The sequence below is a fragment of the Hipposideros armiger genome, unplaced genomic scaffold (assembly GCF_001890085.2).
Source record: "Hipposideros armiger isolate ML-2016 unplaced genomic scaffold, ASM189008v1 scaffold_156, whole genome shotgun sequence".
NCBI classification, from domain to species: Eukaryota; Metazoa; Chordata; class Mammalia; order Chiroptera; family Hipposideridae; genus Hipposideros; species Hipposideros armiger.
Genome location: NW_017731506.1, coordinates 2737869 through 2751817, shown reverse-complemented (window position 1 = coordinate 2751817; position 13949 = coordinate 2737869).

Sequence of the window (13949 nt, the reverse complement as noted above, 5' to 3'; positions counted from 1 at the left end):
CCTGCCTCCAGAAAAAACAAGGTTCATTACCTGACTCAGGGAAATGGATGTCTCTCTACTTCTGAATACAACTTTACCACTCAAACACAAACCATGGATAATTTATTAATGTCAAAATGATAGGAACAGATGGAATAGGACAGTTTCTAATGTTTGTTTAGTGAGCAAGGAAATGTTCAAACAGTTCTAAAAAATGTTGTTTTTATTTCTTTAAGGAAGGGAGTATTGAATTATAAAACAAAATTTATGGGATCCTTAAGATATGAATAACAAAATCAGAGAAATTAGATATCAGAATGATTATTATCCATTTTTAATTCAATTTTTTGATTTGCCAATAAAAATGGTAAGAAATAATTCTAAAACTTAAATTCTTAAAGGTATGAGTTAACAGATAGATATAGAAAGAATGAAAGTCTAGGTCTGATGTCTGGGACTCTGTTGGTCAGAACAGTGTTCATGTTTCACAATTAATTTGGCTATCTGTTTATTTTAGGGTGACATTTAATAAATTTCATGTGTATATAAAACTTTGTTTTACAAGTGCGTAGAACACCTACAGTGTCAACATAATATTTGTCATTAATTTTTCCAGAAACAGAGACAGCACATAAAAGCTTAATTATTAATATATGAGAAAGTGTTTTTTCCTCAAATCTCATGCACAATCACATTTTTTTGTTTGTTTATTTGTGTTTGGGGCCCCTACATTGGGCATCAATATACAACTTTAACAATAAATTTCTCATTTATTGTTCATTTCCTAAGAGCTAAATGTAAGAGATTGTAAACACACACATACTAGTAAGCACTACCAAATATTGTCATATCTTACTGAACTACTTTATTTAATGGCACTTAAAGCGCATAAAATATATTTTAAAGTAGATTTACTTAAGATAAAAAATTTTCTAATCCTGCACTTGAAGGAATAGGTGCTCCTGTCTGAGGAAAATAAATTCCTTTTTCTTTAATAGTTTTATCTATTCTTGCCACCATTCGGCCTTGTTAACTCTCTGAAGTCTTAACATAATATGCCATTTACAAAGAATAGCTATATTTATGGCAGAGTCAAGAAATTTAGTTTGCTCTTTTAATTAGTTTGTTTTAAAATTCTTCATTGTACATACTATTGCCATGAAGTCTATTCCTCAACTTGACCAAGTTAATTTTCTGAAGTTGTGATTTGAACCAGATCAACTGAATTTAGATGCTTTGCAATACATATTATCCCTGAAAAAGTGATTGGTTTAGCCCAACTGAAGCTGCTAAAATATTCAGATATTCTATGTTAAGCATCCACATTTTGTTAGGATTCTTTCAAAGCTGAAAAGATGGACAGTATAAAATGAGCATTTAGTACTTTGAGCAGCGTTCTTACCTCCTGAGTTGAAGTGGCTTCTTTCAGTCTCTGTGTTATCCACAGAGAGAACACTGCTACCCTGAAAGGTAGCTCTGTGTGTAAGTCCATTGTGGGCACGGGGTGGTGGGTGGTGGTGACGGTTACAGGGTGGTTTGGAGCCAAGAGATGAAAGACAGAGAAAGAAAGGCAAGTACATAGGGGCATGTGGGCCAAGATATGTGAATTCTGCCCTCTGATCAAATTTCTCAATCAAATGCCAGATAATAGCTTTATTATTCCCCACGTTTATGTGCTATTTTTATGGCTCTCATTTCTTCTCTGTAATATTGGGGCAGACCCAGAGAACTTCCTGGAGTGTTGCAAATGGGACCCGCACAGTGGTACTATTGTTCTAGTGAGAGCAGAAGAATGGTGGGGGGAGGTAGGAAAGAAAATTTTACTCACAAGTAAAGGCATGTTATTTTTAAACTTTGATGGCTATTTTAAAAGAACAGATTGTTAAGACTGCAGTAACTGTGACTTATCATATTATTTTATATCTGAACTTATTTTAGGTTAAATCTGTAATTGGACCACCTAGACTAGAGAAGTGAGGGGCCTTGGTTTTTAATTTGTGTTTGACAGCTCAATTCTCTTTGGAAGTTTTCAAATAGAAAGGCATAGGTTTCCTCTAGAGATGAAGAGCAGCAGTGGCTTAGGCCTGCCAGGGCAAGAATTTCTTATCTGAGCTTTGCATCTGACTTGCATGATCTCACTTTGCTTTTTTGTGCTCATTTGTAAAATGTGAATTGAAGAATTAATTTACCTATCAAGGTAATATTGATGGAACCAAGAAAAATGTAGAACATTTTGAAAATATAAAGACCTATGTAAATGTCAAATTATAATGATGAACTGGGTAGCCCAATTATCCATTACAACACTTCCCACTGTGTGATTAACCAAACAAAAAGTAGCCATTTTTCTTAAATAGCATCCTTCAAAAAATGTACAGCTTACTCCAGTAGGCTGAAACATTAAATTTTTAATGGCAAACTGTGGCACATCTTGACAACATTTTAAGCTCATACATCTTTTGAATTATAAAAAGACACTGCATTTAAATCACATTTTCTGAGTGAAGATTTTATTTTTATTGCAGGCTTAAGTATGTAGGCTAGTGTATGTCATATTTTTCCTGAATTTGGTGACTGGAGTAGAACTCAGGTCAAAGTTAAATTTAGTTTTGTTTTATTTTTGCTAAATATTCCAAACCTGATTCACTTTAGGAATAAGATTTTTTTCAAATAATATTGCAGGGTGGCTTTTATATCATTTTATATAAATGAGTAAATTTGTTCTTATCTCTTTTTTTTTTCCCAAGACAAATTCGTGTTGGTAAACTTTATGTGCATGTAGAATAGACCCCACAACACATGATTTGAGTTTATAATTTATCTTATTTTTAACAGAAAATTCAAATATGATTAGACAATAAATGGTTGAAGAAAACATGAACCTTCCGAGGTCATACAGTAGTCTAACTCTATAAGTAGAAATTGGTGAATGAAAATTCAGCTTGAGTCCAGATAAATCTCTATTGATAGAAAAGTGATTTTAGATGTTTTTAAAGCCTATTTTTTAAAAGAGTCAATACCTTAAATAGACAGTTTACTGTTGGAGTGTGCTCACTGATAAAATGCTGTACTTTGCAAGTCTGAATTCAAGGGCCCACATACCTTCAGATTCACATGCCTATAAGTATGCCATAAACAGTTTATGCCCTTGGGCTTGAATGTCCAACTCTCTAGACAATTTCTTTTTTTAATTTTTTTATTATTAGTTTCTGGTATACAAAACAATGCAATAGTTATGCTTTTCACCCCTCACAAGGTGACAATCTCCTCCCCCCATCCACTGCCCTCCCACCCCTGATATCATACTTACCTATTACAATTCCATTGACTCCATTCCCACACTCTACTCCACATCCCATGACTATATGTATATGTAATTATAATTGACATACAATATTATTCAACACCAGCTTCAGAAATACAGTGTAGTGGTCAGGCCTCTACACTGACTATGAAGTGGTCTCCCTAACAAGACATGAGTCCAACTGGCCCCCTAAAAAATATTTACAACATTATTGATTATATTCCCCAGACTGTCTTTTCTATCTCTGAGGCCATATTGTAGTTACCAATTTATATTGTCTCGTCTCTTCCCCTTCTTCTTCATCCCTACCCCCTCCCAATTAGCAACCCTCAGTTTTTCCTCTGTGTCCCTGAGACTATTTCTGTTTACATTTCTCATTCAGTTCTTTAGATTCCACATATAAGTGAGATCATATGGTATTTGTTTTTCTCTGACTGACTTATTTCACTTAGCATAATGTTCTCTAGGTCCATCCATATCGTTGCAAATGAAATGATTTCCTTCTTCTTTATAGCTGAGTAATACTCCATTGTGTAAATGTACCACTGTTTCTTAATCCAGTCATCTACCAATGGGCATTTTGGTTGTTTCCAAGACTAAACAGTTTCTAATGCCAACTCTCCTGAAAAGAGAGTCATAAAAGGATGCTATGATTCACAAATTTCCTCCAGTTGATGAATCAAAATTGTTGGTATCTATGACTGCAAAGCTTGTGGATGTGAGAGGGCCCTGAGAACTCCAGGCAGAAAATGACGAGAAACAAATCTTTAACATTTTACCCAATTCTGTCTTTTGTTGTGAGGTCAGTCCTGAGTAGATAGCTAGAGCGGGTTCAAAAATGAATAAACTCTGTGAAAGGTAATGGTGGATGAATGCCATTATACATTTGTCAACATGAATAGAATATACAACACAAGTGAAACAATATAAATTGTGGACTTCAGTTAATAATGATATATCAAATATTAGCTTATTAATCATAGTTACATTTGTGCCACACTAAATGCAAGGTGTGAACAGTAGGGGAACCTGAGGTGGGCAGGTGGGGGAAGTATAGAGGAATCTGCACTTGCCCCTCATTTTTCTCTAATACTAAACTTACTCTAAAAGTAAAGACTATTAATTTAAACAATATATTTTAAAAGAAATTATATACAACTGTCATGATTTCTCCCTTTTGTAATACATTTTTTTAAAAGATTTTATTGGGGAATTGAGGGAGGGGACAGTGTTGGGGAATTGGGGGAAGGGGAACAGACAAGTTGCTGTCGTTTTGTTCTTCAGTCTAATTGTGGAGGACATTGCTTCACTGGCCCAAGTTGGTATTATCATTGCGCTCTTCATAGCTGAGGCAGATCGGTTGCTGGCCATTGGACGGCTGCTCACAGCAGCTCACGGCAGCTCTCGTTGGTTGCCGGCCACTCATGCTGGCTGCCGGCCACTCATGGTAGCTTACAGCAGCCCACTACAGCCCCACTGCAGCAGGGGCTGCAGCCTACGCCGTTGCTGGTGACTCGAGGCAGCCCAGCTCCAGGTCAAGCTGTTGTTCACCATATTAGCTGTAGAGGGCACAGCATAACTGGCCCATGTGGGATCCGAACTGGTAGCCCTGCTGCTCAGAGCTCTCTCTCCCAAGCCAACTCTTAACCAATGAGCCACTCGGCCAGCCCCTGTAATACATTTTAAATTCTTCCTATTATATTATTAAAAATCTTTGGGGTGTGATACAGTCTAATTAATACATATATCTTCTCATTGTCCCAGCCAGGAACATTATCACTGATTCATGTTAAAAACATTAATAAATAAAAATACATTTTAAAATGTGGGGAAAGGCCATTTTTACATTTCCTATCCTTCAGATGACATGATACCATGTATAGAAAACCCTAATGACTCCACTAAAAGACTGTTAGAACTAATACATTAATTCAGTAAAGTTGCAGGATACAAAATCATTATACAAAAAACTGTAGTGTTTCTGTATATCAATAAAGAACTATCAGAAAGACAAATTAAGAAAAGAACCTCAGTTATAGTTGCATCAAAAAGAAGAATATCTATGAATAAATTTAACCAAAGAGGTAAAAGACCTCTATACTGGACTATAGACACTGGTGAAAAAATTTGAAGAAGACTCAAATAAATGGAAAAATATTTCATGTTCATGGATTGGAGGAATCAATATTATTAAAAAGTCCATATGCAGTCTACAGATTCAATACAATCTCTATAAAACTTCCATTGCATTTTCCACATAGCTAGAACAAATCATTATAAAAGTTGTATGGAACCAAATAAGATCCCAAATAGTTAAAGTAATCTTGAGAAAGAACAAAACTGTAGGCATCACACTCCCCCATTTCAAACTATACTACAAAACTATAGTTATCAAAACATATGGTATTGGCATGAAAATAGACATATAGATCAATGGAACAAAATTGAGAACCCAGAAATAAACCCATATATATGTATATATATATATATATATATATATATATATATATATATATATATATATATATATATACACTGATTTATAACAAAGAGCCAAAAATGTTCAAGGTGAAAAGGACAGGCTCTTCAATAAATGGTGCTGGGAAAACCGGACAGCCACACACAAAAGAATAAAACTGCACCACTATCTTAGACTATACACAAATTAACTAAAAATGGATTAAAGACTTAAATGTAACACCTGAAACTATGAAATTCCTAGAAGAAAACAGAAGTACTAAGCTTCTTGACATCAGCCTTAGCAATTATTATTTTTTGGATATGACTCCAAAGGTAAGGGAAACAAAAGCAAAAATAAATGGGACTACATCAAACTAAAAAGCTTCTGCATAGAGAAGTAAACCATCAACAAAATGAAAAGGCAACCTACTGAAGGAGAGAAGTTATTTACAAATCATACATCTGATAAGGGATTAATATCCAAAGTATATAAAGAACTCACACATGTCAACAACATAAAAACAAATAACCTGATTAAAAAGTGAGCAGAAGATCTAAATAGATATTTTTTGCAAAGAAGACATGCAGCTGGCCAACAGGCACATGAAAAGACATTCAGCATCACTAATCATCAGGAAAATGCAAATCAAAATCACAAGGAGATATCATCTCACACCTGTTAGGATGACTTTCATCAAAAAGACAAGAAATAAGCATTGGAGAAGATGTGGAGAAAGGGAACCTAGTTTCCTATTGATGGACATTTAGTTATTTTCAGTTTTTTGTTTTGCTCTTTCACAAATAAAAATGTTTCAATTAGCTCGAACATAGTTTTGAATGCAAGTGAAAGAACACTTATAGGATGAATTATTACAAGTGAATTTTGGAGTTAAAGAACATAGGCATTTTAAATTTTGGCAGATATTGTTAATTCAGTAATGTCATGTTTTTAAAAATCTAATGAAATAGTCTATAGGTTTAGTTGACAGAAATTTATGATGGGCGAATCTGATTAAATTACTGGAGAAATCATATTAAAACTCTGCAGTGCTTAAACTCTATATGGGTCTTAATTCAAAGTTAAGGTAAGACATTACAGCATAATAGAAAGCCATGATTTCTAGCAAGCTGAAACCACTGTGCAATATGAATCTAATAAGGAAGTTGCACTTAATGTATGAAAATCCTTTCTTAGATACACAGGTAATGTTTCCAGCTTAACTATATCCCTAAAGCTAACTGGAGTTTGATCCACAGTTGGCTTAGTTCATTTTATCATTCGTATCCTACTTGAGTCTTTCTTTGTTTATTGTAAATGAAGCCTAATTGGGAACCATTTTTATGAAAAAACAAATCATAATTTCTTTCCCCCACCTCCATTTCCATTGACGTGACAAAATGAATTTTCAAGAAAAAAAAGTATAATTAAAAGAAAGAAAAAGTCTGCCCTGTGCTGCAAAATTCCTCTAAGTCCCATTTTTTGCCCTCGGGCCATAAATTTGCGTTGTGCGTCATGAGCATTCTCTGGCACATGTCATTTTGATGGCTTTGAGGGTAATGACTAGTCAGTGACAGCCCACCAATAACAGCAGGAAGCCCTCCCTCCTGTTGGCTCTACTCGATGCAACTTTGAAGTAAGAGGGAGACTGATTATAACACATACTTCCTAGGGGACACCATGGAGATGAAGTTGAAAACCACCATCTGGATCCTTTAAGAGCTATGCTGAGGCATGCCTAATGATGGTAGCTCTGGTAATATACCCCATACTGTCTGGCAATAGCATAATAATTGTTTTTAGTACATGGAATGTCGGTCATGCAGCTTTATTGAAGTGAACTGTAAAGGTTTGCATTCTCTCACTTTATTAAAAAGAAGCAAACAAAAAAAAAACAACAGCATTGAAATTACATGCATTTGGCTGGAAGAATGACCCTGAAAACACACATGGCCAAATAGGTAAACTAAATAACATGCTTGTTGTATATATTAATGTACTCTCTTTACAAAGAACCAACCCTTATAAAGTTTTACGGGAGCTGTGAAAAGTTTATGCCATTATTATCCAAATGTTCTTTAACCCAGGGTTAACCAGACAAATGTGAGAACAGGCGCCGCTGAGCCCTAATGGGAAGCGGTCAGGTTTTGTCTGCACAGACTGGTGTCGGCCTGCCCTTTTCCGAATGTGATGGCATGATCTCACACAGCTCAGGGCCCTGCTTTGGAATCAGACCTCAAAGGTCTCTAATGAAAAAAAAATCTGAAAACATTCTGGAGATGCTTGCAGCTTCCCGCGATTCTTGGCTACTTGACTTACTCTTTTATGTTTAATGGGCCAAGTTCTCACCTTGTCCTTTCAGGCTGAAGGCCTAAGCCCATGTGAAGTTTGAATTTAGTTTGAGCTGTAGTTCCAGATGAGCTTTGTAAAGCAGCAGAGAAAGAGAGGAATTTGTTGAGCTGTGTGCACAGACAACCAATGTTTAATTTCATTTTTTTTTAAGTTAGCTTTTTCGGAGATGGATTGAAGCAATGGTATGAGCTAAATGTTGAGTAGAGCATAGTAAGACTTTTATCCTCTCTGTGATCACAGAATGGGGTGCTAGAGGGTGATATAAAAGCTCATAATTTAGTACAATTTCATTCACTTACTTATGATACTCTATGCTTTTTGAGGCGTTCATAAGCAAAATCATTACTAGGAGTGGGTTTCCCAGTTGCGCCAAGGAATTAAGCCATGCCAGCCCCTCATTTGCACCCCATCTGTTCCTAGCCTCCTAAACGTGGGCTTCAATCTAAAATCTTTGGGGTTGAAGGGTCTTTGACTAATGCTGGATCACCATCTGCTCCTCAGTTGTACTATTCTAAGAAAAGGAGAAGGAGTTAAGGTTGGCTGGTGTTGCCTCACCACTTCCAAACCGTCTTCCCCCACCCCCCGCCCTGCCAATCCTCTGACCTAATTAGGTCATAAGGAAGTGTTTCAGAATGCTGAGACCTGATGGAATGATATTGGTAAAGCTTACTTAAGGGAGTGTCTTGGAATGCTGGGACCCGATGGAATGATATCGGTCATCCTCCCTTATCGGATTGCTTCAGAGAACAGTGGCTCCATTCCCCAGGGTGGTGTGTATGTGTAAAGGCACAGCACGTGCTGGAAGCACAATGGGGACTTTCGGTGACCACAGCTTTCAGGCACGTAAACTCACAGACAATGGAGAAGGCAAAGTTCACTTTCTTTCTTAATAACCAATAAAGGTATGCGTTGGCCTGATTTGGGGCTCACAGTCCTTGAGCCTGGAGTCCCTTGGTCCTGCTTTAGCCAGATATATTTGAGTGTTGTCTTTCTCAACCTTGCGCAGCCCCTCTCATAGTCCACCGCCCTTGCTGTGCGGGACGCGGCAGGCTGGGTCACTGACTATGTGCCGGGCACAGCTGGTAGCACTTTCATATACACCATCTCATTCAATCCTTACACTCTCTTACAATGTGGGGTTATAACCTTTGTTTTAAAGATGAGGACAGTGAAACTGAGATGATGTACTCAAACCATACCAGTGATAAGTGGCAGATTTAGACTATGACCCCATCTATCTGATTCCAAAGCTCCTGCTTTGCTTTATCCATTTAGTTCTACCACCTCCCAACTCTCTACCTGCCTCACCCCCATGGGAAGATTGAAGTGTGGAGGAAGAAAGCTGAAGGCAGTATATTCCATCATTGATGGTTTTCTAAATATGCACATAATATACTTGTAGGATGAAAACCTGAACTTGCACATTCAACTGGTAATGTAGTGTGCTTTGGGTGGCGAGATCACCAGGGGTTTTCCTCTCTTTGTACTTTTGTATACATTTCTAAGGTTCATGTATTGAGGATTTTTTTTATAATAAAAATATATACAACAAATGACATATTAAAAATTTAAACTATTCTTGGGGCAGCCAATTAACTCAGTTTGATAGAGCGCAGTGTTCATAACACCAAGGTTGCCGGTTCAATACTCGCATGGGCCCCTGAGATGCACCCTCCACAACTAGATTGAAACAACTACTTGACTTGGAGCTGATATGAGTCCTGAAAAAACACACTGTTCCCCAATTAAAAAAAAAGCCATTTTTAATAAATTTAAACCACTCCATGATGCCTCTAAACACCACAGAAATTTACATGGTATAGTTACCCTATTATGTTCTTTTTAGGAATAATTTCCTATTGTATGATGTTTATAGCTAGAATAAAATTATCAGCTTTGTTTCATTAGGATAGTATTTTAATATTTCAAAGCTATACTGTTACACATATACAGGAAATAATATGTACAAGGTAACGTGGCACGCATTTATATTGTTTCCAAAATCCAGACACTGAACCAAGTGCTAAAGGTACAGAGAGGACATACTTGCAGTGAATCTACTTTTATTTTTCCATTTAGCACACTAGAGCCTCCAAAAGATATTTTCCAATATTACTGAGAAGAGAAAATGTTTCAAATGCACCCTTTGTGAATAGGAACCAGTTTCCCAACATTATGCAAATGTAAGGCAGGGCTTAAGAATTGCTTTCATAGAAAAATAAATTGTGATTTGTGGATGATAAACAATAATGTTTAGAAGTCTTCTAATGGGCATCAAAATGCCCTCATTATTGAATAACAAATAAAATGATCTGAGCCAGAAGTTAGGCTGGCCTGGTAATGGGTGAAGATTTTTGGCGTACTTTCTAAGATGCAGTAGGTTTGAAGTGTTGGTGATTTTGAGATAGTCAACAGAGACTGAATTAAGAATCCTATCCGAATGGGATTTTAACAGAGGACTTACTCTGTAATTGCCATGTTCCTTAGACTCTTCAGAGATTTGTCTGGATTCTCAATTGAGCTGTAGTTCAACTGTCCCATTGCTTGAATTGATTAGAACTCAATCCTTTGGCGCTGAGTTGATCCCTGGGGAATCTCAGTGCTTTCTCATAGTTGAGAGGGTCCAGTGTGATCTGCACTGCGTGGTGATGTGAATGCTCTGTACTACTACTGAACTTCAGTTTAAGCTTAATTAGAAGTGAGGAATGTAGGATTACTTATGAGTCCTTGTCACACAGAAGAAATATCTCTATGGCATCTGTATTCCACTGAATATTAAAGCTGACTGAGGAAGCAGGATGGCTGAATTAGCAGTGGTTAAACCCATCATAGAGGCTTTGTGACAAGGAATGTATGAACCTTATGAGGAAGATAAAGTAGCCAGAGGCCTGCCTCTGAGCTAGTTTTCTATTATTCACCATTGCACCTTTGAATCTCTCCTCTGGATCCTAGTGTTTATTTCCTCTCTCCTTTATCCTTTAATCCTACTCTCACTATTTTATTAATCTACTTTTGCACCCCTGTTGCTTTCTCTATGGATTGATTTGACTGCTTTGCACTAAACTCTGAATGAAATGACTATCTTATTTATTTACTCATAGCTCCTTAGAAGAAAAGCCCAAAGTGACTTCACCAAAAACAGTTCTTTTCCAGGGAGACAAACTGGTGCCAAAATTTTTGATCAACATATAAATTCAGTCAGTGGTCCTATGGAATCATAACTCAAAATATAGAAAGTTAGAGATTTGTAAAATTTTCTGGGATTTGGAAATTTTCCTTTTTGTATGACTTCTGATTAATTTTGTCTGTTTTTTGCTCAGTTTAACTATTATTTCTTTGTATACAGTATGGATAATCTCTAATTTCAAGTCTTTGATTTATCTAATCTTTAACCAGAGAGTTTGCAAAATTTAAGTAATGAGAAGAGTATTCATTAATTTAGGTAAGGATAAGAAAATCTTACAACTGGACTGTAGATATTTGATGCTTATCTAGAAAATAAAATCATGCCATTTCCCTTGATATTTAAATAAACAAATGACTAAACCTGCCACTCCTTGAAGTGTATCTCAGAGCCTGATTTTTTTAAAAGTCCATTTATGCTCCACAGAGCTTTTTCATAAATATATTTTCTATAGAGCAATATGAAAACTACTTGTTAAAATATAAGAAGACATATGGTTTTTCTCCAAGGCTTAAAATTCATATTTCAATATCAGGAAACTATTCAATGGTATTGGTTTTAACATCCACTAGGTCTTTATTTTTCTTTCTCATATGTACTGTATCTTTTAGTTTGACTTTTTAATTTCTGAACCTTCACCTAGGCCTTAATATGAAAAAGGTTGTAAATTTTTAACTAGCTGTAAATTTTTAAATATACTGGCTTTTTTGGGGGGCTATTAATTTGACATTATATTTTTCTCTTTTACTCCTTCATCCATACAAATGTGGGTCTTCCCTGTTCATTATATTTATTTTTCTCCTCTTGCCTTCTGCCTTTAGTATCATTTTTCTTCTGTATTCTGTAAACTAGGCTTTCTCTGCTTTGCTCCCTCTACAAGTTATGGACTGATTTTCTATTGACAACAACACACTACCGTTAAAAATTACCTGGTGGGCTGAGTGGCTCTGTTGGTTAAGAGCGGGAGCTCTGAGCAACAGGGTCACCTGTTCGATTCCCACATGGGCCAGTGAGCTGCACCTGAGCTGAGCTGCTGCTGAGCTGCCAACAGGTAGCAGAATGGCTCAGCTGGTGAGAGCACATGCTCCTAACAACAAAGTTGCCGGTTCGACTCCGCATGGGATGGTGGGCTATGCCCACCTGCAACTAAGATTGAACATGGCACCTTGAGCTGAGCAGTTGGCTGGTCTCCTTCCCCAATTCCCCAATAAAATCTTTTTAAAAAAAAGAAAAAAAAGGCCTTTTGAGCTCCTTTTACTTGGCCCTCTCCAAACCCTTTGGAGTGTACTTTCTCTTCTAATAATGGCCCTTGAGCCATTCTCTACTGCTCAGGCCTGCTTCTGCTTCTTTGAAATGTACTTTTCTTCTAATAAACTCCTTTTCTACAACTTAAAAAAAAATTACCTGCTTTCTGCAGCTGCATTGCACTCTGAATTAATTATTTGCAGCCATTGAAATCTACGTGCTACTAAAGTCTTAACTTTTGGCTTCATCATGGAGTCATGTAATTTTATCATAGTGTGTGAATTAGAGTTGGGGACCAATGGTTACTGAAACACAGCAATGTCAGTATGATTACCTTTTAGAACCTTCTCTTTCTGTTTTTGAATTCATGATCATTAATATCATCCTCACTGTACTCATTTATCTTATTATCTTTTTTTTTTTTTTTTTTTTTTTTTAGCTGAGCCATCCTGCCACCTGTTGGCAGCTCAGTAGTAACTCAGCTCGGGCCAGGACTCAAACCGCTCTTGCTCAGATCTTGCACTCTTGAGTGAGCTCTTAACCAACTGAGCCACTCGGCCGGCCCTATCTGATTATCTTTTAGATATTCTTAAGTTTTAGACTAAACTATATTAAATTCTTGATATTTTAGTGTTTGCTCTCCTATCACCTCCTTTTCTAAATTTTATGTATATGAGTAGTTGCTTATATTTATTTCCTTGTTTTAGACTGAAAACACAAATGGCTTATATTCACTTTCTTCTCAATGTATTTAGTTGTTTTCATTATTTAATGAAAGAATCTTAACTAAATATTATTTCAATTGCTAGCTTACAAGATGATCATCAAATGATTGGTTAGACCTCAAAGAAATGGTGTTATTTGTTATTCAAAATTTTTGTTTCCAATAATTTTGGTATATTAGTTGCTAGGACTCTATTTAACATGCTTACAGGTAGCAGAAAAAAATGGCAGGAGAAATGGACTTGAGTATAAAACAGCTGGACTGGTAGTGTACTCAGATACTTTCTTCTGCTATTCAATTTGAAGGACTTCCTGCTACTTACTGAGGTTCTTCTCTTTGGAATTTGATTCTGTAATCTCTCTCTGTGGGTCAAATTCTCCCTCCTATTTAAGACAGTGTATGAGATGCTTACTTGGATGTAAAGTACCCTTTAGAAGAGCCTGACTCCTCATATAATACAGTTATGTACGAGTGAAACTTTGAAGGTTTTCTAAAGTTATCTTTGGCTCAGAGCAGAAATGCCTTTGAACTTTTCCATTTATGCTTTGTACAATCTAATCTTATCAAATAATTTTGTGATATATTGTTTAAGCAATTACTTACTGAGAATGTTAGCTTTCTTTTCCTTTAGAAACTAGGGAACTTTAGACATTGTGTATCTGCCATTTTCTCTTGCTATTATTTTAGCATGATTCAATTAATT